Source organism: Notamacropus eugenii, chromosome X, assembly GCF_028372415.1.
Source record: "Notamacropus eugenii isolate mMacEug1 chromosome X, mMacEug1.pri_v2, whole genome shotgun sequence".
In the NCBI taxonomy this organism is placed as follows: domain Eukaryota; kingdom Metazoa; phylum Chordata; class Mammalia; order Diprotodontia; family Macropodidae; genus Notamacropus; species Notamacropus eugenii.
This window is the reverse complement of record NC_092879.1, coordinates 64,753,394-64,780,837: the sequence shown is the minus strand read 5'-3', so window position 1 is coordinate 64,780,837 and position 27,444 is coordinate 64,753,394. Positions and strand designations below refer to the sequence as shown.

Sequence of the window (27,444 nt, the reverse complement as noted above, 5' to 3'; positions counted from 1 at the left end):
TCATTCCTAGATAGACCAGTGGAGTGCCCAATTTGGAGGAGGCAGAACACTGCTGCAGAAACCCAGACTAAGTTTCCAATACATCTTTGCTGTCTTGGTCCAAAACATCATGGATTCATCTGGATTAAACCAGTGCAAGGAGCTTCTCAATTCAAATCATCTCCTATCTCTAGGTCTATACCAACTGCCCCCAGGCCCAAAAGTGCTTTCCTGTTCCTCCTTCACTTCTCAGCATTCCTGGGTTCTCTCAGGATCATTTCAAGCATCCCCTTCTATATAGGGCCTTGGCCAGTTTCCGGGCTACTAGTACCTCTCCTTCCAAAGGAACCTCCCATCTACTTTGTATGTGTCTTGCATGTTGCTCTACGTGGACATATTGGCTTTAGCTAGCAGACACAGTAGATAGGGAGCCAGCCCTGGGATCAAGAAGATTGGAGTTCAGGTTCTGTCTCAGATAATGCAGAGCTCTGTGACCCTAGTCAGATCATTGTTTAAAAACTGCCTCAAGTTCACCATCTGCAAACTGGAGATAATGAATGTACCTCCCAGGGTTGTGGTGAGGACCAGCTGAGGTGGTAGAATAAGCGCCTGCTCTCTTTCCCTTACACAACAGATAGCCAGGTGGCATGGGGGGTATGGAGCCTTGTTCCCATCAGTCCTTGTGTCCCCTTGTATCTGTCCATGTATTTCCATCAGTCTGTGTGTCTGCCATCAGTCTCTCCATGTTTCCCCACCTGTGCTTGTGTCCTCATCTGTCCATGTCTCCCCATCTGTTTGTGTGTGCCCATATGCCTGTGTCTCTCTCTGTCCTTGTATTCCCACCTCTCTGTCTTTGTGTCCCCATTTGTCCGAGTCTCCCCATCTATGTGTGCCCATTTGTTAGTGTCCCCATCTGTCCGTGTCTCCCCATCTGTCCTTCACTAGACACTTTTGAAAGACCTCCTGCTGTGGTTGTTGCTCCCTTGGTTGGTTCCTGTACTGTTCCTTGGAGGGCACTGATGTCCGTTGCTTGTGTTCCTTTCAGCATGTCTGTGGTCCCTCTCTAGGCCGAGGGATACGGCTAGGCTCCCTGCATTCAAAATCTTTCTGGGCCTATTTCTTTTAAGCAATTTGTTATCAGATTGAGGGTTTGTTTTTTTTTTTTTTTTTGCACATTCTTCTCCTCTTTCCCTGATGAGTTCGTTTGGGGGATTGTGGCCTAGTTCCTGGGGTCCCTCTTGATAAAGGGGCTGTTTCCTCTTTAGTACCTGTTCATGGATCATTTTAGTGGCTTGCTACTGGCACCTCAGTTGGGATCCTACGCTGTGAATCATTCCATAGATCTTAGATTTATTTGTGCAGACTCCTCTTCTGTGTCCTGGGTCTTGATTTCAGACCATTGTAGGTACTCTGGTCATTTCTGTGTATACACTGGAACGATCTTGGGTCAATCGACATTCTGTAGATAGATTTCTGTAGTGTCTGCTAAAACCCATCCTCAGTCCCCCACTGTGAGTGATGGATTTCTGGGTGGATACTGGCTGACTATTCCCTTTTGTTCCCCAGGGGGGCATTTTTCAGGTATTTTGGCAATGTTCGGGCTGCATTTTTGCTCCACTTCCCGCTTTCCCTGTAGACTGAAGGATGGCCTTGGGATCAAGTGTCATAAGTGGAGACATCTCTAGGATCATTGGTAAGGTCCAAGTAGCTGGCACACTGACTTCCTCTGCATGGACTCTCTTGTTGTGCTTTCTGACAGTCTTTTGCACTGAGCAGTTGATTTTGGTGATTCTGGTTGAGATCCCATTATCGGTCATGACTGAGGAAATGTTGAAGGTCCCAAGAACGTCTTTTGACAGATTTGAGGGGATCTTTTCTGGGTCCTCTGAAGGGCCCCCTGCTGTGCGTGTGGTCTAAATGTTTTGGGTTTTGCTTCAGAATCCTCAGGAGATTTTCCCAGTAACTACCATGTCCTTGGATCAATGGTTGTAGTGTTCCCTTAAAGGAGCCCTTTGGAGGACCTGCTGCTTTGTCAGCTGGCACCTCAGGTAGTTCCTGTGTTCCCCTTGCTCAGCATTTAGGGACATTGCTGCTGCTCACTTCAGCAAATCATTCCTCTGTATTCCACCTGTAGGCCCAGAGGTAGCATCAGTGTCCCTCCATCTATCTCTCTGGGCTCCTTTTGTGTTAACCCATTTGTTCCCGGGTTGGGTTTGTTTTGGACCATTATTCTCCTTGTTGCTGAGGAGCTCATTTGGGGAATTCTGGCCAAGTACTGGGGTCCCTTTTGGACCAGGGGCTTTCTTCTCTCCAGTCAGCGCTCATGGATCACTACAGTGGTTTGCTGGTCGAACTTGGGTTGGGACCCCCTGCTGTGAATGTTGAAATCCCTCTTAGCCTTTTGGGTTACAAATTCCTCTTCTCCTTTGCCTGAGTCTGGATTTCAGGCCATTCAGGCCCCTCTGCTGCTTCCCATGTCTACAGTGGAACTGTACAGGGCCTTCAGAAAGAGGAGCAAGGCAGGCTCCAGGTGAGTCTGGAACCCACCAAGGCCAATGGTGACTTTTCCATCTCCATCCTGCCTAGCAGTAGTGTCCCCAGGACACAGAACTTCCTGGAGATGGCTGTAGCTATCCACCCTGGGCAGAGATTCCCCCAGTGGCAGAATCCAGGACATGCTCGTGAGCATCACTGAGTAGACCAGTGTCATTCACCTCTAGGGGATGTAAGAAAGCCTCTGAAGGCTGGGTGTGAAGGGAGCACGAGGAAGAAGAAAGCCAGTCTGTCATGCTTATGCCAGCCCCAGCTCAGCAAATGAAGAAGAACCTGTTTTACCATCTTGCTAGTCTTCTACGTCTCTGGTACATCCCTCTATAGTCAGACCATGCTATAGAATGACATCACATGACATGGCCCCAAGATTTCACAGAGCTTGATTGGGTGGGTCGGGGGTGGGGGGGGGGGAGACACTGGAGTAGGACTCAGAGTTTTCCTTAGATTATTTGTTGTGAAATTCTTTTGAGTTGTTATCACTAGTCTGACCTCTTTAGAAATGTTTGCTAAGGAAATTCAGCACTCTCAGTACCACAGAAATGCTTAATTTTAATGATCAGTGTGACAAAGAACTTGTCTCTTCAGCATGAGAAATTGTAGCTGCACTGGCTTGGGGATGGGTCTGAACTTGGCTGCCCAAACTTTGCCCACTTTTTCTTGGTACATATGTATGAGTATTGCCTGTGATTCTCTCCATGTTCAGAAGGTGGAGTGTGCAAATTAGCTTCGTAAATCCTAGGATGTTGTCTGGTACACGGAGAATCAGAGATGACCGAAATATCATGGAGGCATCAGGGGTAGGATACGAAGAACCCTTACCCTTGGCAAGGTAACCTTTGTGCTGTAGGGACTCATTAAAACTCACAGATAGGGGATGGCATGTGCAGTTATGAAGGGAACTTCTGTGCTGGGAGCACAGTATATCAACATTAGTATATCCCAGATTCTTCTATTATCATACCTGAGTTTTCTGAATTATGCACTTCTTCCAAGCCAGTCCTTTAGTGAACCTACATTCCTTCCCTGTATCCAATATTGATTTGTGGTGGACAAACCAACTGGTGGCCAGCCTGCTGTCCTTAGTTTGGCTGGTCTGTAAGGAACAGGCACCTGACACATACCTCCTGGCACCACTTGGACCTTTCATAGTAAATGCTGCCACACCCTTCCCTCCTTTAGAACCTTGGACAACACAGCATTTCTTTACTTCCTTGAAATTCCAAACTTTCTGCCAGCTGAATTCTGCTGTTGAAAAAGTCTGGGGCATAATTCCTCAGTGATACTTGATCTATAAACTCATGTGGCCACTCATTAATATTTTTTTCTAAAGGCTTTCGATTTCTAGTAAGTCTTGACTGAATTTTGAACCATTTTGTTGTTTTGAATGACATGTCCCTTACTCCTCCTTCTTTTGTGACATGAGATCGCTTTTTTTGTTAATGATCATTGACCCTTGACAGTTACAAATACACCATTTTCTCTGCAGAGACAATTTTGTCCGTTTGTGTTTGTTGTGCCTCACTTTCTAATCTCAATTAAGTGAAGCCCAATGGGCATTATCAGAGTGGCTTTATTCTGAATTTTGCTGTGAACATGTCTAGAGTTACTCTTATATACAATGTCAGTTAATTCAGAATTTTCGATAGTTCAGTTGCACTGACAAATGAAGATTATTGAAGACACAAGAAATCTCGAGTTGTTCATAATCAATCACTTTATTTAGTGACCAACACAGAGGAAAGCCAAGAAAAGACGGAGGACTGAGTGCACGATGCAGAAGATGCAGGGCGCATCTAGGATGATCAGCGTCACGTCACAGAGGTGTCCTCAACTGGCTGGAAACAGGCTGCAGGAAGATATTCCTCACTGGTGTCATGCTATCTTGCTTCCTGGAATCCAGAGCACACCTGCAGCCCCAGGACAGCGACATTGTCTGACAGGAACCTGACGCTGAGGAAGATCTTGTCTTACAAGGATCTTGGTTAGAGAGACTTGGTGGTGGTGGTGGTGCTGCTGCTGCTGCTGCTGCAAAATGAATAGATTGAAAACTACCTCCTGACTCCTGGAAATGTGAGGCGCTCCATCAAAAAACACCCTGTTACAAGTTCAATTCATGAAGCGTAAGAAACTACATTAAGTTGGAACTTGCTTGCTCCATACGTGTCTACTTGTATCGTCATTTTGAATGTGTAGGATACGCATGACCTTAACATCTTAAGGTTTGGGGTGAGGATCAATGAGCCAAGGGTGCTTACCTGACTGGAGAATGTCATGCTTCTACGAGTCTGGAAGCCAAGCCTTGTTTTTGAAAATCTTTGTAGAGGGACTGAGATTTTCCCTCAGAATATCTGGAATGAGCAGTAAACCACCTTGAGTTCCAACTTGAAAACCTTTGTAGATAGAAGGACTGAGATTTTTACTCAACAGTCTAGAAAGAGCAGTAAACTACCTTGAGTTCCAATGTGAAAATCTTTGTAGAGGGACTGAGATTTTAACTCAGAATACCTAGAATGACCAGTACACAACCTTGAGCCTCAACTTGCAGTTAGGTCGGGACTCTTGGGTTATCACTCACTTTCCCAGGGGAGGGACGTTGATACCCTCCCTCTTAGACTTGTTGGACCAGGTTTAGGCTTTCCTCGGAGCTCTGGCCCTCTATTTATGCCCACAGTAGGGGTGACACTCCCTTTGACCCTACAATGCTTGACACCTCAACAACTGGTCACAGCAGAGGCCTTTTTACCAAATATGGTTGTAATGTCCTAGTTTGAATAAAAATGGTAAATTGCCTTTTTTAACCAAAATTAGTCCTACTGGGTTTTGAAAACCAACAGTGGTGACACTGACTGTTTTTCACCACAAAAGGTATTACTGACTTTAAAATCTCGCACACCTTTAGTGTTCTTCATGCATGACACTCTGCAATCGGGTATGCCCTTGATAATCAAGCAGTCAAGCTGTACTTCTGGTTGGTTCGTGAGTGGAAGTACAGATTTACAAGTGAGGGAGCTGTGCTGCCTCCAGCTTTTGCTCTCCTAGGATAAAGTAATAAGGTGATTTTCTATTGGGAAGGTAATGGCACGAATGAGAGGCTTAGAACTACCTGAGTTTTAAGGTGCCTTCTCACTCCAAATCTATGAAAATTGTGCCAGTAGTCAGCACAGCTAAGTGGGCAAGTGACCTACAGATTTCAAAGGAGAGCATGGAAGACGTGGACTGTGATGTTCCTATGCAGATTTATAAACTCATAAAAACAGCAGTGGTGGCTTCCAAACTTAATGAAGCTGAATTCAACTTATAAAACGTGAAAGGACAGAAACAAAGGGATGACGACATCACATTAAAATTTATCATTGATGACAAAAGGATGTTAGTAGCCAGGCAATTCCAAAACAAGACCTTAGACAGGCCACCGTTGTTCATGGATCACTACAGTGAGCTGCTGTTGGACCCTGGGGTTGGACTCCCTGCTGTGGATCATTAGTCCCACCCCACCCCACCTTACCTTTTTTGTGGCAGGTTCCTCTGCTCTTTGCCTGTGTCTGGATTTCCGGTCGTTCAGGCCCCTCTGCTGGTTTCCACATCTACACAGAAACTGTGCATGGCCAATAGACAGACTGTGGACATACTTCTGGGGTGTCCCCTGGAGGCCATCCTCACCCCCATTCCCATTGTTAGTGATTGCTCTCTGGGAGAATTCTGACTATCTATTCCCTATTCTTGATCAGGGACATACTCCGGGAACATTTTGGCCTCCTTCTAGCTGTGCCCTTCCACCATTCTACTTTATCAAGTCTGAAACCTCTTGGTGCATCCAGATGAATTCTGAGCCAGAGGTCAACGTTGGCCCCCCTGCTGTGAAGGACTGGCCCATGGATGTGATTTTGTGTAAGATTACCTTCCTCCGTATCCCGGTATCCATTTCAGGAGCTTTGCATCCACTTCTTGCTTTCCCTCTAGACTGAAGGATTGCCTTGGGGCCAGGTATTGTCATAGTGGAAGCTTGTAGGGTCATTCTGTAGCCCAAGAGGCTGGTTCACTGATGTTTCTGCATGGGCATAATTGTCCTCTTTTACTCATTTTCACTGGGCAGCTGAATAAGGGGATTCTGGATGTGATCCTACTGTCAGTCAGGACTGAGGGAATATGGATGGTCACCAGAATGTCTTTTGACAGATGGGAGGGGATCTGTTCTGCACTCCATGGCGTAATCACACAGTGAGAGCCAGTTCTAAATTGGGGACTTTCTTTCAGATTCATCCTCTTTGGCTCTATCACACAGTTTATGGGGATTTGACCCATCCACAGATGCTCCCTCCCACTCAGCAGACTTTTCTGAAAAACCACCCTTTCCCCAGATCAATGTCTGTGGGGTTCTCTCCACTGAGCCCCTTGGAGGACCTCCTGCTGTGGCATCTGGCACAGGTGGACGCTTCCTGCGTCCCCCATAAGGGGCACTGAGGCCTGTTGCTTACGTTGAGTTGAGCAGAACACTTCTTCTGTGGTCCTCCTGCAGGCTGGGACATAGTATCCGTGTCCCTCCATCCAAAATTACTCTGAGCTCATTTTTTTCTCCAGTTTGTCCTGGGATGGGGTGTTTTTTGACCACTCATCTCCTCTTCCCTGAGGAGTTCATTTGGAGAATTCTGGCCAAGTGCTCAGTCCCTCTTGAACCAGGGTCTGGCTACACTCCATTCATTGTCCATAGATCACCACAGTAGAGTGCCCCCCTGACCAATGTTGGGACCCCCTGAGGTGAATCTTCTCTTCCCTCTTAGCCTTTTGTGTGGCAGCTTCTTCTTCTCTTTGCCTGGGTTTGGATTTCAGGCCATTTAGGCCCCTTTGCTGATTTCCATGTCTGCACTGAAACTGTACAGTGCCAACAGGCAGTATGCACAGACCCCTGGGGTATCTGCTAATGTCTGTCCTCACCCATACCTCATTGGGAGCGATTCAATCCTGGGTATATTCTGGCTGCCAATTCCATTTCTTTACCAGTGGTACAGATATCTGGTGCTTTGGCAAGGTTCTGGCACTGCTATGGCTCCATTGGCCTTTTTAAGGTCCACAGACGATTGGTGAATGGATGTGAGGGAATATTTCCAAGAGTGAAATGTACATGCCCCCGCTGTGAACGACGTTGGCAGGCATGGGATTTTGGGGGAGACTCTCTTTCTCTCTGTCGGGGCCTCATTGCAGTTGCTTCTGGCCCGTTTTCTGCGTTTCCTCTGCACTGAAGGATTGCCTTTGGAGAACGTCTAATCGGTGGAGATGGTTCTAGGGTGACTTCTAAAGTCCAAATAACTGGTTCAAGGACTGCTTCCACATGGGCTTTCTTGGTGAGCTCTCTCATTTGTTTTCTCTGAGCAGATCATGGAGGGGATTCTGCATGAGGTCCTATTGTCAGTCACAGTTCCAGGAATATTCAAGGTCACAAGAACTTCTTTGACAGATTTGAGAGGATCTGTTTTGTGGTCTCTGGAAGGGCCCCCACTGTGACAGCCTGCTCGAAGAAGAGGGCTGTGTTTCATTGTCATAATCTCTTTCTCTGTGATATTCCTAGCGGTGAATGTGCCCTTTCACCGATGCTCCCTCTAACTCAAGAGATTTTCGCAGTAATCACCATGTCCTTGGATCATTTTCTGTAGTATTCCCTTAAAGGAGCCCTTTGGAGGACCTGTTGCTTTGTCTGCTGGCATCTTGGAAAATTCTTACGTACCAATATCTGGCCGCTCAGGCCCATTGTTTGCGTTCACTTCAGCAGAACACTTCTCCTGTGGTCTTCCTATAGGCTGTGACATCGCATCAGTGTCCCTCCATGCCAAGTCTCTCTGGGCTCATTTTTTTTAACCACTTTGTTCCTGGGTGGGGTTTGTTTCAGGCCATTCTTCTCCTTTTTGCTGAGGAGTTCATTTGGGGGACTCTGGACAAGTATTCCCATCCCTCTTGAACCAGGGGTTTCTACTCTCCAGTCATTGTTCATGGATCACTCATGTGATCCTGGGGAAATCTGAGGTGGGACTCCTGCTGTGAATGCATAATTCCCTCTTAGCCTCTTGTGTTGCAAGTTCCTCTTCTCTTTTGCCTGCTTCTGGGATTCAAGCCTTTCAGGCCCCTCTGCTCCTTTCTATGCCTCCAGTGGAACTGTCCAGGGCCTCCAGAAAGAGGAGCAGGGCAGGCTCCAGGTGAGTCTGGAACCCACCAAGGCCAATGGTGACTTTCCCATCTCCATTCTCCCTAGCACTAGTGTCCCCCGGACACAAAACTTCCTGGAGATGGCTGTAGCTATCCACCCTGGGTAGAGATTCCCCCAGTGGCAGAATCCAGGACATGCTTGTGAGCATCACTGAGTAGACCAGTGTTATTCACCCCTAGGGGATGTAAGAAAGCCTCTGAAGGCTGGGTTTGAGGGCAGCACGAGGAAGAAGAAAGCCAGTCTCTCCTGCTTATGCCAGACTCAGCTCAGCAAATGAAGAAGAACCTGTATTACCATCATGCTAGTCATCTATGTTTCTGGTACATCCCTGTATATTCAGGTCATGATGTAAAAGGACGCGAGGTGCCATGGCCCCAAGATTTCACAAAGCTAGTTCTGGGGGGGGAGGACACAGGAGTAGTAACCAGAGCTTTCCTTAGATTATTTATTGTGAAATTCTTCTGAGTTCGCATCCCTAGCTTTACTTCTTTAGAAACCATTCCTGATGAAATTCAGCACTCTCACTTCCAAAGAAATGCTTAATGTGAATGAGCCGCGTGACAAACATCCAGTCTGCTAGGCATGAGAATTTGTAGCTGCACTGGCTTGGGGATGGGTCTGAATTTGGTTTTCCAATCTTTGCCCAAGGATTGACGGGTACATATATGTCAGTAAACTGTGACATGCTCTGTGTTCACAATCTTTGTAGAGGGACTGAGATTTTCACTCAGAAAGTTTGGAAGGAGTAGTAAAGAACCTAGATGGGGATGAGACTTTGGGGAAGATTCCTCTCCTCTCTGCCTGGGCCTACATTTCAGCCCTTGTTGGTGCCTCTGTCCTTTCTATGTACTCTGTGCTATTGTGCTCGACATACACACTGTCTGTGAATAGATTTCTGCTATGTTTGCCCGAGTGCACCTACAGACTCCCCACTGTGAATGATTGAATCCTGGCTGGATTTGGGCTGTCCATTCCATTCCTTGACAAGGGACACACTTTTTGGCTGCTTGAGCCTCGTACTGGCTGGGCTTTTCCTCCATTGCACTTTCTAAGGTTTGCACCCTGTTGGTGGATGGATGTGAGGGAATGTGGCTAAGAGTGTATTGTATGTCCCTCTGCTGGGAAGGACTTTATCATGTATGAGATTTTGTGGGAGATTCTCTTTCTCTTTCCCGAGGTCCCCATTTCAGGAGCTTCTGGTCCTCTTCCCGCTTTCCCTACAGCCTGATGCATCTGTCTGTGTGTCCCCATCTCTTCCACGAGTTCCCTTCTGGCAGTCTGCATAGACTTCTGGGAGTGTGCTGGAGCCCATCCTCACCCCTACCCCACTGTGAGTGATTGAATCCTGGATGTATTCTGGCCATCGATTCTCCTTTCTTTACCAGGGGCACACATATCGGGTCCTTTGGCAAGGTTCTGCCGCTTCTGTTGGCCCATTGACCTTACCAAGGTCTGCAGACTGTTGGTGAATGGATGTGAGGGAATATGGCCATGAGTGTAATGTATGTCCCCTGCTGTGAAGCACTTTGGCGTCTTTGTGATTCTTCTGGGCTCAAGGTGTAGGCACTGACACAGTCTAAGTGTCCCTGTATCCAAAGTCTCTCTGGGCCTATTTTTTTTTCACCTATTTGGTATTTCTTCCTGCACTTTCTTCTCCAGTTCCTGTGTTCCCTCTTGACCAAGGGGCTGTCTACTCCCCAGTGGTTTTGAAAGGATCATTTTAGAGGGTTGCTACTAGAACCTCAGGTGGGACCCCCTCTGTGAATTACTACTTCCCTGTAAGCTTGTTGTTTTCCCGATTCCTCTTCTGTTTGCCTGTGTCAGGATTTCAGCCCATTCTGGCCCCTCTGCTGCTTTCCATGTATATGCTGGAGCTGTCCTGGGCCAAAAGGCAGTCTGTGCGTGGATTTCTGGGGTGTCTGTTAGAGTTGATCATCAGCCCCCCGACCAATGTGAGTGCTTGAATTCTGGTTGGATTCCCAGTGTCCATTCCATTTTCTGGATCGGGGCATGCTTAATGGGTACTTTGCCAAGGTTCTGGACGTGCTTTTCCTCTGTGGGACTTTTTATGGTCTTTGCATTGCGTGGTGGATGGATGTGAAAGAATCTTACCAAGGGTGTAATGTGGGTTGCCTTGCTGTGAAGGACTTTGGCTAGGATGGGATTTGGTGGAAGATTCCCTTTCTCTGTACCTGGGCCTCCATTTCAGTTGCTTCAGGTTCACTTCCTGCTCTCCCTCTAGACTGAAGGATTTCCTTGGGACCCAGTGTAATCAGAGGAGATGTGTCCAGGGTCACTTCTAAAGCCCAAGGAACTGGTTCAATGATTGTTTCCATGTGGGCTTTCTTAATTAATTAGTTAATTAGGATTGCTAATCTTAATCACAAAATGATAATCAATCTGTAGCTTTTACACCTAAAAAATAAAAAATGATTCTGTATCATCAGAGGGATTATAGTGTAGTGGATAAAATTCTGGACTTGGGGAGTCAGGGGACCTGGGTGTGAATTGAGCTTGCCTTAGTAGCTGTGTCACATGGGGCAAGTCTTCTAACTTCCATGTCTCCATTTCCTGCTCTGGTGACTTGAATGACCTGTGATGTCCCTTCCCACCTCCACACCTGTGATCCCATGACTGTGAGGTTGTTTCCAGAGGACATCTCAGGGTTTCCCTCCCCCATAAAGCACACCCTTGAGTCATGTTTGCTTTCCTCCCTTTTCTGTCAGCAATTAGCATTCAAAGTTTTCCTGGAGATTTAAAAGGTGTTATAAAGACTGGCAGAGGTGAACCCCTGGTGAAAGAGAGTAACACCTGGACAGGCTAACAGCTTGACCAGCAGCCTCCCTCCCAGTTCCTAGGTCTGAACCCTGTGGTTCTCCCTGGGACTGACCCCCGTCCCTTCCCACCACTCTGTGTTCCCCTCCACCTCTCCATTGGCCCGTTTCTGTCCAGCCTCTCCTTTTTATCTCCCCCAGTCTGGCTCAGGTCTTTGGCTACCCAGCTCTGAATGCTCTACAGACTCCCTCCTTGTTGGTTCAGCCACCTCCCTGCCCATAAGGATAGCTTGCGAGAGGCCCGTCTTGCTCTCCCTGGACCCAGGAGGCCCTCTATCTCCAGCCCCACCTCCACCGTGGCTCCGACTACGGGGACCTCTGTCAGGGTTCTTCTGGAATCGATGCAGTGTTCCATTGGCATTCCTCCCCCCCACACTCTGCTCCCCACACTCCATTGGGTTCTGTTGCTGGGGTGAGCTGTGGCTCTCCCTTTCCCTCTCTCCAATCCCTTCCCCCTTGACCCTGGTCAGTCCCAGACATGGAAGAACAAGAAACCAGGGAGGGGCTGTTGCATATGGCCCAGGCCACCCAACGCAGGTGCATCGGGCTGTTCAGATGGAAGCTGGACTACGAGAAGGCTGCGAGCGAGTATGCAAAGTCCACCTTAGCCTTCTGCAGAGCTAAGAGGCTCGACCAGGCCATGGAAGCCTTCCTCAAGGAAGCTGAGGCCCACGAAAAAAGCCGGGTGCCCCTTCCTGCGGCCATGGCCTACGAGCAAGCTGGCCTGTACCTGAGCAGGTCCGACCACCTGCAGGAGGCCACCCAGGCCATGAAGCAGGCTGTCTCCTGGTACCTGGAGTGTGGAGAGGCAGAGATGGCATCCTATACCTTGAGACACTTCACCTACTTGCTTGAGAGCCAGATCCCGCACCAGTTGGTGTGCTTCTACCAGTGGGCATCCCAGCTATTTCAGGGGGAGGACCCCTTCTGGAAGGCCCTGGACTGGACTGAGGAAGCCTCCAGGTTGCTGCTACGGCAGAAGTGCTACAGGGATGCTGTGATCTCCCTTGGCCAGGCGAAGCACTTGTATGTGAAGGAAATGTGCTCCTGCTTGTGCCACCAGAGAGCCCTAGCGCAGTGTCTAGCCCCGCTTTGTGACCTGGATTTCCCTGCTGCCTGCAAGTGCCTGGAAGCACTTGTCCCTATTTGCCCACTTTCAAGTTCAGCCCCCAGTATGATGGGATGGTAACTTTGCTGAGCTTCTATGAAGACCAGGACCAAGATGCAGTGTACCAGGTCTGCACCTCCCCTGTCTCTTAAGACCTGGACCAGGGCTACAGGGAGATGACCACGTTGCTGAAGGTACCTGGTGGGAGAACCTGTGCTTCCTAGAACAATGACTTAATTAAAGTTAATTAGTGAAAAAATAAAAGTTCGCTTACCCCTGGTGTGTGTGTGTGTGTGTGTGTGTGTGTGTGTGTGTGTGTGTTGCGTGGGTGTGCTTTCTCCCATCATACCTGTTCTCAGCCTCTTTATTTCAAACGAGCATGGAAGCCTTTGGCTTCCTCCCCCTTTCCCAATGACTCTGCCCCATCCTTCCAGAGAAGAATCGTTCCTTCCATGGGTAAATGTTTTCCCTTGACGCATTGGTTCCAGTGGAAAACCATCAAATAGGTTGCTCTCTGCTTTCCCACCCCTCTCCCTCTCCTTTCCCAGTGATCATCAAGACCTACTTCTTACATTAATTGACATTCTGAGTGCCCAAACTCCTCAGGATGAGATTGTAGAGCACGGAAAACTTCTGAGATTTTCTTCACGCCTCCCCCATGGTTAGTATTTTAAGATTTACTGCCCAGACTCTGAAGTGTGCAAATGACTTAGCCTTTTCCCTGGAAAATAGAAATGAACTTCATTCATTCAGCTTGAGCTTGAGGCTCAGGTGGGGGATAAGGAACAGGATCAGTTGTCAATCTGTATGGGACTTGAGCAGGTCCACCCAGTCTAATTCCCTCATTTTACATAGGAGGTAGCCTTGGGGCCCAAAGAAGATAACTTACTCAGGAACCCACTGGAGACAGGCCCCAGGGAACAGGCACAGGCAGGATGGGCCCTCTGGGTCTTCCAATTCCAAATTCAAGGAAGAAGTGAAACCAAGTTGGTGAGGAAATGGGAGCAGACAAGGGAGAAAGACATGTGACCAGGGAGGCATGGAACACCACTGACATGGTAATGCAAGCTTTGCCTAACCTCCCCCAGAGGGGACAGAAGTGCCTTGTGCAGAAGGAATCTAGCATCTTTCATACCCATCCCTGTCCTGCTCTTCTCTCTGTACACAGATTTTCTTGTTGAGCATTGGGAAACTTCTTTTCCCTGGAAAGCTGATTAAGGGGATCTGGTTCAAGATCCTCCTGACAGGAACGACTCGGGGAATACTGAAGGTCACCAGGATATCTTTCCACAATTTTGAAAGGATCTGTTCTGTGGTCCATAGAAGGGCCCCCACAATGACTGCCTGCTCTGTCTAGAGGGTTTTGTCTCATTTTCATAATTTCTTGCTCTATGGCATTCCTAGCTGGGAATGGGCCCTTCCACCAATGCTCCCTCTAACTCAGGAGACTTTCCCAGTAACCACCATTGCCTTGGATCATTTTCTGCAGTATTGCCTCAAAGGAGCCCCTTGGAGGACGTCCTGCTTTGTCTGCTGGCGTCTTGGATAGTTCCTGGGTTCCACCACCTGATCACTCAGGCCCATCGTTTGCGTTCACTTCAGCAGTACACTTCCTCTGTGGTCCACCTACAGGCTGTGATGCAGCATCAGTGTCCCTCCATTGACAGTCTCTCTGGGCTCATTTTCTCTTCACCAATTTGTTGGGCTTGTTTCTGACCATTCTTCTCCTTTTCACTGAGGAGGTCATTTCAGGGATTCTGGTCAAGTCTTTGGGTCCCCTGTGAACCAGGGCCTTTCCACTCTCCAGTTCATAGATCACTATAGGGGGTGGCTGCCTGCAGTTGGGTTGGGTCCCCCTGCTGTGAATGCATAATTCCCTTTTAGCCCTTTGTGTTGCAGATTCCTCTTCTCTTTTGCCTGGTTCTGGGATTCAAGCCTTTCAGGCCCCTCTGCTCCTTTCTATGCCTCCAGTGGAACTGTTCAGGGCCTCCAGAAACAGGAGCAGGGCAGGAACCAGGGGAGTCTGGAACCCACTAAGGCCAATGGTGACTTTTCCATCTCCATCCTCCCAACAGTAGTGTCCCCATGACACAGAACTTCCTGGAGATAGCTGTAGCTATCCACCTTGGGCCTCAGAGATTCCCCTAGAATCAGAATCCAGGCCATGCTCATGAACGTCACTGAGTACACCAGTGCCATCCACCCCTGTCAGGACGTCAAAAAGCCTCTGAACTCTGGGTTTGAAGGCAGCACGAGTCAGAAGAAACCCAGTCTGTCATGCTTATGCCAGCCTCAGCTCACCTAATGAAGAAGGACCTGTTTTACCATCTTGGTAGTCTTCTATTCTCTGGTACACCCCTGTATAATCAGGTCATGCTGTAAAGTGATATCATGTGGCATGGCCCCAAGTTTTCATGCAGGTTGTTTATGGTGGGGGGGAAGACACAGGAGGAGTACTCAGAGTTTTCCTTAGATTATTTCTTGTGAAATTCTTTTGAGTTCTTATCACTAGCCTGCCTCTTTAGAAATGATTCCTAACGAAATTCTGCACTCTCATTTCCAAAGAAATCCTTAATGTGAATGATCAGGGTGACAAAGATCCAGTCTCCTAGGTTTGTAGCTACACTGGCTTGGGGATGGGTCTGAATTTGGTTTTCCAGTCTTTGCCTAAGGATTGACAGGTACATGTATGTCAATAACCTGTGATATGCTCTGTGTTCACAGTCTTTGTAGAGGGACTGAGATTTTCACTCAGAAAGTCTGGAAGGAGTAGTAAAGAACCTAGATGGGGATGAGACTTTGGGGAAGATTCCTCTCCTCTCTGCCTGGACCTACATTTCAGCCCCTATTGGTGACTCTGTCCTTTCTATGTACTCTGTGCAATTGTGCTCGACATACACACTGTCTGTGGATAGATTTCTGTTTTGTTTGCCAGAGCACACCTACAGATTCCCTACTGTGAATGATTGAATCCTGGCTGGATTGGGGCTGTCCATTCCCTTCCTTGACCAGGGACACACTTTTTGGCTGCTTGAGCCTCGTACTGGCTGTGCTTTTCCTCCATTGCACTTTCTAAGTTTTGCACACTGTTGGTGGATGGTTGTAAGGGAATGTGGCCAAGAGTGTATTGTGTGTCCCCCTGCTGTGAAGGACGTTGTCACGTATGAAATTTTGTGGGAGATTCTCTTTCTCTATCCTGGTGTCCCCATTTCAGGAGCTTCTGGTCCTCTTCTTGCTTTCCCTCAAGCATTATGTATCTTTCTGTGTGTCCCCATCTGTTCCACTAGTCCCCTTCTTTCTGGGTGTCCCCATCAATCCGTCTGTGTATCTCCTATCTCTCTGTGTGTCCCCATCTGCTTATCCGTGCATCCTCATCTGTTGAGTCCCCATCTGTCCGTGTCTCCTCTCTGTCCCAGTGTTCCCCTCTGTGTGTCCCCAACGTCTTGATTTTGTATCCCCATCTGCCTGTCTGTGTGTCCCTCAAGTGTCTGTCTGCTTGTTTCCATCTGTCTCTGTGTCCTCATTTGTCTCTCCGTGTGTCCCATCTAGCTCTGTGTCCCTATCTGTCCATGTCTCTCATATCTCTTCTTGTGTTCCCATTTGTCTGTGTGTCCCCATCTGTTTTTCCAAGTGTCTCCATCAGTCTGTGAATGTGTCCCCATCTGTTTGTCACTGTTTCTCCAACTTTGTTCCCCAATCAGTCTGTCCTCATCTGTCTGTGTGTCCCCATCTGCCCATCCTTGTGTCCCCATCTGTCTCTGTGTCCCCATGTGTCTGTCCATGTTTCCTTTTCTCTTGGTGTATCCCCCACCTGTCTGTCCATGTTTCCCCACCAATCTTTGCATCCTCCTCTGTCTGTCCATGCATGCCCATCTCTCTGTCCTTGTGCCCCATCTGTCTGTTCACGTTTCCCCATCTCTCCCTGTGTCCCCATATGTCTTTGTGTCTCCTATCTGTGCTGTGTTCCACTCTGTCTGTCCCTGTGTTTCCATCGGTCCGTGTGTCCCCTCTCTGTTTGTGTATGTGTCCCCGTCTGTCTGTTTGTGTGTCCCCATCTGTCCCTTCCTAGAAGCTCTTGGTAGAGCTCTAGCTATGGTTGCTTGCACCTTGGATGGTTTCTGTATTTTCCCTCTCAGGGCACTGAGGCCCTTTGCTTGTGATCCTTTCAGCATGACCCTTAGTGTGTGTTCCCTCTCGAGGCAGGGGCACAGCACCAGTGCCCTGGGCTGACCCAGCTGAGCCTTTCTGGCCAAGTTGCTACCACTTGCATTGACCACTTACCTTTCCCAATCTTTCCCCACCTTCCAGCCCCCAAACAAAAATCTGACTCAGTTAGACACTCTCTCTCCAATAATCAGTTCCTCCTGCTCATGGCTCTCTGAGTCCTTTCCCTGGAACTCAGCTTAGATCCCAGACAAAGACGCTTTGCAGATTGTGAACCATCTTTCGGGTTTTTCTCAATGGGGTCTGGTAGGTCCAAACCAAATAGAAGTTTGAAAGTTATTGGATAAACCTCCTACAGAAAAGTTTCTTTTATTCAACATCATTATATATCATCATAGGCAGTATCCTGTAGTGGGCCAAGTTCGGGACTTGGAAGTCAGAGGACCTGGGTTTGAATTGAGCCTCCCTTAGTAGCTGTATCTCACTGGGCAAGTCATGTAACCTCTGTGCCTCTGTTTCCTCCTTAGTTGAATTTCATGGACTGTGATGTCCCATCCTGACTTCACACCTGTGATCCTATGACTGTGACGTTGTTTCCATAGGAAATGTCCGGGTTTCCCTCCCCAATAAAGCACACCTTTGAATTGTGTTTTCTTTTTGTCTCTCTTTTCTTTCAGCAATTAGGATTAAAAAATTCCCCTGAAATTTAAAATCCACTTATAAAGACTGCAGAGATGAATCGAGTGATGGATGGTAACCCTGGGCCTGGCTAAAAGTTTGCCCAGCACCTGCGCTCTCCCGGGGTCCTTTGTGGTTCCCAGCAACCTCTTTGCTCTTCCAAAGGATCCCCTCGCCTCCATTTCTTTGGCACGTTCTCAGCGTCCCAGAGGGGTGTGATGTGTTAGTTACCAGGCCTGAGCCCTGTGGCTCTCCCTGGGAATGATCCCCTTCCTTCCCTCCCCCACCCTGTGTTCCCCTCTGCCTCTCCATTGGCCCTTCTCTGTGGCCCCAGTCTGGCCCAGGTCTTTGGCTACCCAGTGCTGAATGCTGTCCAGACTCCCTCCTTGTTGGTTTGGCCACCTCCTTGCCTGGATAGATTGCTTGCGAGATGTCCTTCTTGCTCTGCAAGGACCCAGAAGTCCCTATATCCCCAGCCCCACTTCCACTATGGCTCTGACTCCAGGGACCTCTGTCGGGATGCTTATGCAATCAATGGGTTGTTCCATTTGAACCCCTCCCCCCCCCCACAATGCTCATCTCCTCACTCTGTTGGGTTCTGTTGCTGGGGTGAGCTGTGGCTTTCCCTCTCTCTCTCTCCAGGCAGTTCCCTGTTGGCCCAGGTCCTCCTCCCCTGCAGCTGGCAGCCGCGGGACATGGAAGAACAAGAAACCAGGGAGGCCTTGGGGCATATGGCCCAGGCCACCCGATACATGTGCTTTGGGCTGTGGAGAAGGAAGCCCAACTACGGGAAGGCTGCCAGCAAGTATAAGCAGGCCACCTTAGCCTTCCCCAGGGCCAAGAGGCTGGAGGAGGCTGCAGAAGCCTTCCTCAAGGAAGCTGAGTCCCATGAGAAAAACAGAGCGCCCCTCTGTGCGGCAATGGCCTATGAGCAAGCTGGCCTGTACCTGAGCACGTGCAACCACCTGCAGGAGATGGCCCAGGCTCTGAAACAGGCTGTCTCCTGGTACCTGCAGTGTGGAGAGGCAAACATCGCAGCCTGGATCTTGAGGAGCTTCAGTGAGCTACTGGAGAGCCAGATCCCTCACCAGGTGGTGTGCCTCTACCAGAGGGCATCCCAGGTATTTGAGGAGGAATCCTGCTTCCTGAAGGCCCTGGACTTCACTGGCTGAGCCTCCAAGGTGCTGGTGAGGCACAAGCGCTACGGGGACGCTGCTATCTCCCTCGGCCAGGAGAAGCGCTTGTATGTGAAGGCGGAGGGCTTCCCTGTGTGCCACTGGAGAGCCCTGGCGCAGTGCCTAGCCCACCTGTGTGACCTGGATTTCGCTGCTGCCTCCACCTGCCTGGAAGATAGCTGTATATATTTTCCCAATTTCACAAGCACTGCTGAGTTCATGGCGATGGTAACTTTGCTGAATTGCTACGAAGACAAGGACCAAGAAGGAGTGAACTGGGTCTGCAGGTTTCTTGTCTTCAAACACCTGGACAAGGAATACAGGAAGATGACCCCATTCCTGAAGGTACCTGGCGTCGAGAACCTGAAGACCAGTCTTTTGCCACCTTCATCCACATGCATGTCCCCTTCCAACATCGAAAAGCAAGCAGCCTCAGCAACAAAGAAGGAGGACGGGGGGAAGGAGAAGATGGTGGAGAACCCGGAGGAGGACATTAAGGAGGAGGAGGAGAAATTGGAAGAGAAGGAGAAGGAAGAGGAAGTTAGGATCTCTCTCTCCATGGAATGTACCATCTGCTAACCTCTGCTTCCCAGAACAATGATATAATTAAAGCTAATTAGTTACAAAAATAAACGTTCTGTTATACCAGTCTTGTATCTGTGTGTGTGTGGGTGTGCTTTCTCCCATCATACCTTTTCTCACCCTTTTTTTTCAAACTTGAATGGAGGCCTTTGCATTCCTCCCCCTTCCCAATGACCCCTCTGGGCCATCCTCCCAGAGTAGATACACATTCCTTCCAAGGTGAAATATTTTCCCTTTACTGACTGGTAATTCCTGGCTCAGGGCATGGGTTCCAGGAGAAAATTATCAACGAGGTTACTCTCTGCTTTGCCAGACCACCCCCCCCAACCTTTCCCAATGATCATCAAGAACTACTTCTTATACTTATAGACTTTTTAACTGCCAAAACTCCTCAGGGTCAGATTATAGAACACCTAAAAATTCTTAGATTTTGTTCATGCCTCCCCTGTGCTTACCATTCTAAGACCTAGTGCCCAGACCTTGAAGTCTGCAAATGAATTAGCCTTTTCCCTGGAAAACTGAAATGAACTTCTTTCAATCAGTTTGAGCTTGAGGCTAAGGTGTAGGATAAGGAACAGGATCAGTTGTCAACCTGGATGGGACTTGAATAGGTCCACCCAGTCTAATCCCCTCATTTTACATAAGAGGTAGTTCTGGGCCCCAAAGAAGTTAACTTGCTCAGAAACACACTGGGGACAGGTCACAGGGAATGGGGACAGGCCACAGGGAACGGGGACAGGCCACAGGGAACAGGGACAGGCATGATGGGTCCTCTGGGTCTTTCAATTCCAAATACAATCAAAAAGTGAAATCAAGTTGGAGAGGAGTAAGACTAGAGATGCCTTTCCAATCCCAAAGGCAGACCTATTCCTTTGTCTGCGGGAAAATCATCTGTGGCTTTAGTCAGGATGCAGAAGCTTCCTTCAGTCAGGTAAATCACTAAGCAGGAAGAAAAAGCTCACTTTCCATGAGACCTCTTCTGAATCTCCAGTTCCCTCAGCACTCAGTCCTAGATAGACAGGTGGAGTGCCCAATTTGGAGGAGGCAGAAGAGACTGCTGCAGAAACCCAGACTGCCTTTCCAATACATCTTGGCTGTCTTGGTCCAAAACATCATGGATTCACCTGGATTAAACCAGTGCAAGGAGCTTCTCAATTCAAATCATCTCCCATCCCTATCTTTACACCAACTGTACCCCACCAGGCCCCAAAGTGCTTTCCTGTTCCTCCTTTACTTCTCAGCATTCCTGGGTTCTCTCAGGAACAATTCAAGCATCTCATTCTGTAAGGGGCCCTGGCCAGTTTCCTGGCCACTAGAACCTCCCCTTCCAAAGCCACCTCCCAACTACCTTGTATGTCTCTTGCATGTACCTCTACGTGGACATATTGGCTTTAGGCAGCAGACACAGTAGATAGAGAGCCAGCCCTGGGATCAAGAAGATTTGAGTTCAGGTTCTGTCTCAGATAATTCATAGCTCTGTGACCCTAGTCAGATCATTTTTAAAAAACTTCCTCAAGTTCACCATCTGCAAATTGGAGATAATGAATGCACCTCCCAGGGTTGTTGTGAGGACCAGCTGAGGTGGTAGAATAAGTGCCTGCTGTCTTCCCCTTATACAACAGGCAGCAAGGTGGCATGGGGGGAATGGAGACCCTTGTATGTGGAGGTAGAGAGCATCTCCATGTGCCACCAGAGAGCCCTAGCACAATGTCTAGCCCATCTGTGTGACCTGGATTTCTCTGCTGCCTACAACTGCCTGGGAGACAGCTGTATCTACTTTCCCAGTTTCCAAAGCAGGAGCCAATATGTGGCGATGGTAACTTTGCTGAATTTCTATGAAGTTCAGAACCAAGACGGAGTGGATGAGGTCTGCGGTTCTTCTGTCTTCAAACATCTTGACAAGGAGTATGAGAAGATGACCGTGATGCTGAAGGTACCTGACCTCAAGAACATGAGGACCAGGGTTTTGCCACCTCCATCTACATGCATGCCCATCTCTGACAGCCACAAGAAAACAGCCCCAATAACAAAGAAGGTGGAGGGCGAGGAGAAGAAGATGGAGAAGGTGGAGGAGGACACTAAGGAGGGGGAGCAGAAATTGCAGGAAAAGGAGGAGGAAGAGGAACGTGTTCTCTCTCTACATGGAATGTACCATCTGTTAACCTACCCTTCCTAGAACAATGATATAATTAAAGCTAATCAAATAAGAAAAAAGTTCTGTTATACCTGTCTTTGGGGGGTGTGTGTGTGTGTGTGGGGGGGGAACCTGGCCAAGTACTCGGGTGCTTCTTGAGTCACAGGTTGTCTCCTCTACAGTCTTTGTTCAAGGATCACTTTACTGGGTTGGTGTTGGAACCTCAGGTTGGGAACCCCTCCTGTGAAGCATGAATTTCCTCAGCCTTTTGTGTGGCAGATTCCTCTTCTCTTCCCCTAGGTCTGGATTTCATTCCATTCTGGCTGCTTTGATGCATTCCATGTCTACACTGGAACTGTCTGGAGCCAACACACAGTCTACAGAGATTTGTGGTGCGCCTGCTGCAGCTCATCTTGACTCCCATCCCCACTGTGAGGGACTGGATTTCACAGAGCTTGTTTGGTGGTGGTGGGGAGACGCAGGTGCAGTACTCAGAGTTTTCCTTAGTTTATTTACTGTGAAATTCTTTCGAGTTCTTATCACTAGTCTTACCTCTTTAGAAATGATTCCTAATGAAATTCAGCACTCTCAGTTGCACAGAAATGCTTAATTTTAATGATCAGGGTGACAAATATCCAGTCTCCTGGACATGAGAAGTTGTTACTGCACCAGCTTGGGGATGGGTCTGACCTTGGCTGCCCAAACTTTGCCCAAGTGTTGATGGGTACATATATGTGAATAACCTGTGATGCGCTCCGTGTTCAGAAGTCTGAGTGTGAAACGTAACTGGATATGTCCTCAGATGTTGCCTGAGACACAGAGAATCAAGGATGACAGAAATAGAAAGCAAGTGACAGTCAGGCTATGAAGAACTCTTACCCTGGGCAAGTTAACCTTTGTGCTGTATGGACTAACTCTAACTTTAGATTCATCGCCTTTTGTTCCAAGGTATACTTAGCAGGGAACTGGCCATTCCACAGATGCCCCCTCTAACCCAGGTGACTTTTCTGAGTAACCACCATGTGCCCAGATCAATTTCTCTGGGGTTCCCTCACCAGAGCCCCTTGGAGGACCTCCTGTTGTGGCTGCTGGCACCTTGGATGTTTCCTGTGTCCCCCTTACTGGGCAATCAGGCTCACTACTTATGTATAGTTGAGCAGAACGCTTCCGTGGTGGTTCACCTATAGGCCCTGACATAGGATCAGTGGCCCTGCATCCAAAGACTCTCTGGACGTATTTTTTTAACCACTTTGTTCCTGGGTTGGGTTTGCTTTTGAACATTCTTCTCTGTTTAGCTGAGGAGGTTATTTGGGGGATTCTGACCTAGTAGTCACGTCCCTCTTAGACCAGGGGCTGTCTGTTGGCCAGTCATTGTGCATGGATCACTACAGCAGGTTGCTGCTGGGCCCTAGGGTAGGACCCCCTGCTGTGAAACATCACTTCCCTCTTATCGTTTTGTGTTGAAGATTCCTCTTCTGTTTGCCTGGGTCTGGATTTCAGGTCATTCAGGCCCCTCTGCTGCTTTCCATGTATACACTTGATCTGGCTGACTGGCCATGTGTGGATAGATTTCTGGGGTGCCTCCCTAGAACCTGCAGCACAGGATAGAAATGCTTAGCTTTGCTTTTGTGGCCTCTGTAGCCTGCCTTTATACTATCTTTCCAGCCTAAAGCCCCACTCTTCTCCTTCAGGGATTATGTGCTTCTGCCTTACTGCGCAGTTCTTTGTTCTTCCTGCCATCCTGTGCCTGCCCTTGGTTTTTGACCAATATTCCCTGAAAGCTTCCTTCTTCCTTCAAGCCTTGACTTGACCCAGCCAAGCCTTTCTGGCCCAGGCGCTACCATTTGTGTGATTCCTTTCCCAATCTTTTCCCCAACTTCCAGCCCAGACACAGAAATCTGTCTCAGGTAGACATCCCTCTCCCATAATCAGCTCCTCTTGCTCATGGCTCTCTGAGTCCTTTGCCTGGAATTCAGATTAAATCCCATCCAAAGAAGCTTGGGAGATTCTGAACCATCTTTCAGGTTTTTCTCAATGGGATCTGGTAGGCCTTAGCAAAACAACAAAGTTTAAAAGTTGTTGGATATACCTCCTACAGGAAAGTTTGCTTTATTAAAAATCATTATATATCATCACAGTGCAGTGGACAAAATTCTGGACTTGTGGAACCAGGGGACCTGGGTGTGAATTGGGCCTCCCTTAGTAGCTGTGTCACCCTGGGCAAGTCATTTAACCTCTGTGCCTGCATTTTCTCCTGTGAGGAGTTTAATGGCCTGTGCTGTCCCTTCCCAGCTCCACACCTGTGATCCTAGGACTGTGATGCTGTTTCCACAGGGCATTTGGGGGCTTCCCTCCCCCAAGCACACCCTTGAGTCATTTTTTTTCCTCTCTCTTTTTTAAAACAATTAATGTTTAAAAATTTCCCTGCCATTTAAAAGCCATTTATGAAGGCTGGCAGAGCTGAGCCAGTGGTGATAGAGGGTAGTGCCTGGCCAGGCTAACAGCTTGGCCAGCAGACTCCCTCCCGCATGACCTTTTGTGGTCCCTGGTGACCTCTTTGCTGTTGCAAAAGACCGCGGTCCTGGTTCACTGGCATGCCCTCACCACCCCATAGGGGTGTGATGTGTTATTCATACACTTACTGAACATTTGTGCCCCTCTGGTATACCATAGAGTATGCACATCTGAAGCTGTCCATTGCAAGAGAATCATCTAAGCGGGACCCTTGTAACAAAAAAGGACAGAGAACAATTAAATATGAAAGCAGATTCTTCTCTAGTTATGTAGAATCTTAAGGCAACTTGGATACACATCTCTCAGCAGAAGTGCTGTTTAGGGAACTTCATTTAAAGTATAGTAAAAATGCTGATCCTGATTAGCCCTTAAGTGTACATTTCATTGTACAGAAAGCTACATTGTAACATTTTCTCAACATTCACAGAGCAGCTGTCAATTACCTTGTAGTCTTTGTGCAGACTGAAGAAGTGGTGTATTATTTGCAGAAAGCGCTCTTGCCCAAGGCTTTTGAGCTTTTCCATAGCTATTCTAACATGCCCAGTGATTGGTAATTAGAAATGTTACTTTCACTGAAAGGGTCCTGAGATTTCAATTACTTTTAACCAACATGGGCACATTAAACTTTCTTTTGGGTTTATCAGCTGTTTCTCTTGTGCACAGGTAATAAGTGAATTAAAAATGATTTCTGAGCCACTAGTTTCCAAAGAGTTTTGGTAGTCCTATAAGAATAGGTGAGCATTCCGCTTTTCAGAAGCTCAGAGAGGAGACATTTCGGAGGAAAACTGCCTCCAAATTGGACCAGGATTGTACCTGGTAACCAAACATCTGTATGAATTGAAATGGATATTGGGTAATGTAGAAATTTACAGAGAAAAGATAAAGAACTGTTCCAACTATGCAGTAAGCCCGTTGGGCTTCTCTTTCTACAGCTTTTCTTCTAGAGAAATCCTATGTGGCTAATTCTCAGACTGTTGGGTGGTACATTCCTCTAGGAGCAATTCAAAGATGACCTAGAACTTAGCCATGTATTTGATTGCCTGGTCCAGTATTCACTTAGGTCAGTTTGTTTCCCTTGTGTACAGTTTTAAAAAACTGAAAGGTGTTCAAGTAACATGAGTGCAGACCGATATTTCAAGGGAAATACTGAATTTCAGTTCTGTTACTTCTGTAACTGCGTGCCTCAGACATGGTTGTGGAGGCCATATTGCCCCCCTAATCTGTTCAGACACTGTTCCTTGGCAAGAATAATGTGCAGTACACAGGCACAAGGAGTGTAAGTTGAGTTCCCATGATATTCACGTCTGCTCTTTCTGCCTTGTTCCTCAATCTGGTTAAGTGCCAATTTCGGTACTAGTCAATGGGAAAGGTGGTGTTCAGTTGTGGGAAAGCGTCATAGCCAATTGGATAATTTATTATCGAGAAAATTACAATAAATCTCTAGCTTTTATACTTAAAAAAACAAATCATTCTATATCATGAGAGAGAGTATAGTGTAGTGTATAAAATTCTGGATTTGGGGAGTCAGGGGACCTGCGTTTGAATTGATCCTCCCTTGGTAGCTGTGTCACCCTGGGCAAGTCACCTCTCTAAACTCTGTGCCGCAGTTTCCTCCTCTGTTGAGTTTAAGGGCCTGTGATGTCCCTTCCCAGCTCCACATTTGTGGTCCTGTGGAAACAACATCACGGTCATAGGATCAGACCCTTGAGTCATGACTTTCCCCCCCTCTCTTTTCTTTCAGCGATTAGTATGAAAATAAATTCTCCCAAAATTTAAAAGGCTTTTATAAACACTGACAGAGCTGAATCACTGGTGATAGAGGGTAAGCCCTGGCCAGGTGAACAGCTTGGCCAGCAGCAGCTGCTCTCCCGGTTACAAGGTCTGATCCCTGTGACTCCCCTGGGACAGACCCCCTTCCCCTCCCCCCACCCTGTGTTCCCCTCTACCTCTCCATTGGCCCTTTTCTGTCCTCCCCAGTCTGGCCCTGGTCTTTAGCTACCCACCTCTGAATGCTCTACGCACTCCCTCCTTGTTAGTTCCGCCACCTCCTTGCCCACATGGATCACTTGTGAGAGCTCCTTCTTCCTCTGCACAGGTCCAGGAGGCCCTCTGTCCCCGGGCCTAGCTTGCCCTGTGGCTCTGACTAGGGGGCCCTCTGTCAGGATTCTTCTGGAATCTATGGGATGTTCCATTGGCACCCCTCCCCCACAATGCTCCACTGCACACTCTGTTCGGTTCTGTGACTGGGGTGAGCTGTGGCTCTCCCTCTCTCTCTCTCCTCATCGTTCCCCTTTGCGCCTGCTCAGCCCCGGACATGGCAGGACAACAAAGCAGGGAGGGCCTGCGGCATATGGCCAAGGCCATCCAACACACACACGTCGGGCTGTTGAGATGGAAGCCAGACTATGGCAAGGCTGCTAGCGAATATGCACAGGCTGCCTTAGCCTTCTGCAGAGCTAAGAGGGTGGAGAAGGCCACAGAAGCCTTCCTCAAGGAAGCCGAGTCCCACGAGAAAAACCAAGTGCCCCTCCGTGCCGCCATGGCCTACGAGCAAGCCGGCCTGTACCTGAGCACGTCCGACCACGTGGAGGATGCCGCTGAAGCCGTGAAGCAGGCTATCTCCTGGTACCTGGAGTGTGGAGAGGTAGACATCGCAGCCTGGACCTTAAGGCGCTTCAGCCACCTGCTGGAGAGCCACATCCCGCACCACGTGGTGTATCTCTACCAGCAGGCATCCCAGCTCCTTGAAGGGGATGACCGTTTCCTGCTGGCCCTGGACTTCACTGGCCGAGCCTCCAAGGTGCTGGTGAGGCACAAGAACTACAGGGACGCTGCGATGTCCCTAGGCCAGGAGAAACACTTGTGTATGAAGGTAGCGTGCTTCTCTTTGGGCCGCCAGAGAGCCCTGTTGGAGTGTCTAGCCCATCTGTGTGACCTGGATTTCCCTGCAGCCTCCAAGTGCCTGAAGGAAACTTGTGTCTGTTTTCCAACTTTCCCATTCAGCGGCGAGTATGGTTTGTTGGTAACTTTGATGACTTGCTATCAAGACCGGGACCAAGATGCAGTGGACCTGATCTGCGGCTGTCCTCTCTTCCATCACCTCGACAACGAGTACAAGAAGATGATGAAAATGCTGAAGGTACCTGACGTCGAGGACTTGTGATTCCTTCAACAATGAACTGATTAAAGCTAGTTAGTTAAAAAAATAAAAGCTAGTTAGTTAAAAAAAAATAAAAGTTCTACTATACCTGCCATGTGTGTTAGCGTGCTTTCTCCTATCATACCTATTCTCAGCCTCTTTCCTTGAAACGTGCATGGAAGCCTTTGGCTTCCTCTGCTTTCCCACTGTCCATCCTGTCCCGTCCTTCCAGAGTAGATGCGTTCCTTCCATGATTAAATATTTTCCCTTGACGGATTGGTAATTCCCTGCTCAAAGTGATGGGTTCCAGTGGAAAGCCATCAATTAGGTTACTCTCTGCTTTCCCACCCCCATTCCCCTCTTTGTCCCCTTTCCCCATGATCCTCAG

General features: G+C 48.3%; 2 long non-coding RNA genes across 3 annotated transcripts in view; one reads left to right on the top strand and one right to left on the bottom strand.

Annotated features, from left to right (window-relative positions):
- The window catches only part of LOC140516438 (uncharacterized), a 247,288-nt gene that overhangs the window by 161,392 nt on the left and 58,452 nt on the right, over positions 1 to 27,444 (top strand). The window lies entirely within an intron of this gene.
- Positions 22,005 to 26,081, bottom strand: LOC140515513 (uncharacterized). Of its 2 annotated transcripts, XR_011971061.1 has the most exons (5): positions 25,921 to 26,081; positions 25,503 to 25,585; positions 24,046 to 24,127; positions 22,727 to 22,995; positions 22,005 to 22,212 (listed from the first exon to the last, which is right to left on the bottom strand). It is a non-coding gene; the product is annotated as an uncharacterized lncRNA (long non-coding RNA). The 2 variants fall into 2 exon arrangements; XR_011971062.1 differs by lacking the exon at positions 25,503 to 25,585 and having other exon boundaries at positions 22,005 to 22,995.